The sequence below is a fragment of the Montipora capricornis genome, chromosome 2 (genome assembly GCF_036669925.1).
Source record: "Montipora capricornis isolate CH-2021 chromosome 2, ASM3666992v2, whole genome shotgun sequence".
NCBI classification, from domain to species: Eukaryota; Metazoa; Cnidaria; class Anthozoa; order Scleractinia; family Acroporidae; genus Montipora; species Montipora capricornis.
This window is the reverse complement of record NC_090884.1, coordinates 1,463,306-1,465,805: the sequence shown is the minus strand read 5'-3', so window position 1 is coordinate 1,465,805 and position 2,500 is coordinate 1,463,306. Positions and strand designations below refer to the sequence as shown.

Below are 2,500 nucleotides of genomic sequence, written 5' to 3'. Positions count from 1 at the left end.
AAAAATAACATCAATAATCTAACAACCTAAATACTATATTTAAAAATTAGTCTGTTTACATACAAGTTTTTCAACCTTTCAGTATTAACTGCTGGGCGCTTTACAGATATTTTCCTTAAGTTATAATTTGTTTCCTTTTCTTTTGGAAATATGCAGAAAATAGGACAAGGACTAATAGAGCGGGACTTATATAAATTCAAGTCCGATTCCTCTAAAATACTACGTATGTCTATTTTAACCGATATATATTTTCTTTTAAAACTTCTGTCTAAAAATGATTGTATAGTAGTGATTTATTTCTGTATATCATGATCATAACAAGTCGACTTTCTTTAAAAGAAATCAAATTGTTTTAAAACATAACAAGAGAACTTATCAATAAAATTTAACATAAATTGGTAGCCTGTTTTTCAAGCTCTATAGCAGTAGCCACAATGCCTGTTACGGTAGCATGGGCTAATTTTTGTAACCAGTGGCAACAACTCTTGTTTAAACCATTGGTTCCTGAACTACCAGGTGTTAGACAGAGTAAAATCTATAAGTCTCACTGTTTTGCACTCCGTTGACAGATGCTTAATTTTTTAGATATTTTGTGGTTAAGACTGGACAGGCACGTCTTTTTTTGCCATTTTAACATAATTATTGCTTAGCCAATCAGATTGCAGCTTACTCTTAGAGTTGCGTGATTAGAAATCAAACGAGAAAAGAGTCCTGCTATTGAAAACAGTGTATTCGTGACCTTGCAAAATAGGAAAATAGCTTGTTTCAAAACGGGATTACACCTTACAGTATTTTCCTTGGGTATCTTCGCCTTGAGTAACACCCATATCCGCGGTGCGAAACGCTCACCCTCGGAAGTGAAAGGATTAAAGGCGAAATAGCTTTTGAGTGGGCGTTACTAAACACAGGAACGGAAAGGAACGGAACGGAATATACTGGAATAAACCGGAATATGCAGGAATGAGGCGGAATGACACCGGAATGAGACGGAATGAACAAGAATGGTACCGGAATATACCGAAATGAGCCGGAATGACACCGGAATGAGGCAGAATGACACACAAATAAAGCGGCATATACCAGAATAAACCAGAATATGCCGGAAAAAGGCGGAATGACTCTGGAATAAAACCGAATGACATCGGAATGAGACGGAATAAACAAGAATGGTACCGGAATATACCGGAATGAGGCGGAATGACAACAGAATAAGGCAGAATAAACCAGAAGGACACCAGAATCAAGCTGATTAGCGTGGACCGGAATGACCAGGAACAAAAAATGATTCATTCTGTGAATGAATACTGGTAAATGTTGCAGAATAGAGAGACTGACAAAAAAAAAAAAATTACATTAAGGGGAAGTAACAAGGCTTGGAACGAGTCACGATATGTTTTCACAATTCTTCATGTAAATATATTATCAACGATCGATCTTTTTTTCTGTGCTTCTGACTAATCTTTCATCAAACAAGGAAACACTGCGTTCAGATTCGATGGCATTATTGCCAACAATCGGGAAGAGAAAAAGAGTCTTCTGGCCGTTTGCGCGAATCTATTTCCGTATATCTCCATCACGTGTGGGTTGTGGGAAGCAGGCAAGCAGCAACGGTAATTAGTTTGTGGTTCGCTGAACTTGATTGTGATTGGTCAATGCACAATTGACCTGTCAGAATGAAATAAAAATATTGACGGGTTTTCTGACTCGCACAATGAAAGCCGCCTCCGAGATCCATAGACAAAAACAATTAGAATAATATTCTGTTTCTCTTGCTCCTGTATTTGTTCACGAAAAAAACGTTACTTCTACAAGAAATAATTATTCATTTAGCGACGGATATACCTGTCAATTTTTTCTCGTGATCAAATTCCCTTAGGGAATCACGTGACAACAAAAGCATTTTCAGGTTCATTCCGGGTGTCATTCAGGCTTATTTGGGTGTCATTCCGCCTCATTCTGGTGTCATTCCGGTTCGTTCCGGTATATTCCGGCACCATTCTTGTTCATTTTGTTTCATTCCGGTGTTATTCCGCCTCATTCCGGCATATTCCGGTATATTCCGTTCCATTCCTGTCTTTAGTAACGCCTGTCCTTCTGGTTTATTCTGCCTTATTCTGTTGTCATTCCGCCTCGTTTCCGTATATTTCAGTACCATTCTTGTTTATTCCGTCTCATTCCGGTGACATTTGGTTTTATTCCAGAGTCATTCCGGCTTGTTCGGCATATTCCGGTCTATTCCGGTATATTCCGCTTTATTTGTGTGTCATTCCGGCTTGTTCCAGTACATTCCGGTACCATTCTTATTCATTCCGTCTCATTCCGGCATATTCCGGTATATTCCATTCCGTTCCTGTGTTTAGTAACGCCCCCTTTTGAGTGGACCTACAGATGTTCTTAAATTTTTGAGCTTAAGGTATATGGTTTGAGGACTTTCTAAGTGTTTACAAAAACAACTATCTACAAGGACTATGGAGACCCATTTATAGTGGTGGGAATGAAA

General features: G+C 38.4%; 1 protein-coding gene across 1 annotated transcript in view; it reads right to left on the bottom strand.

The window, feature by feature from the left end:
* LOC138038326 (DNA-directed RNA polymerase III subunit RPC7-like) overlaps positions 1–2,500 on the bottom strand; it is a 9,719-nt gene that overhangs the window by 4,960 nt on the left and 2,259 nt on the right. The window lies entirely within an intron of this gene.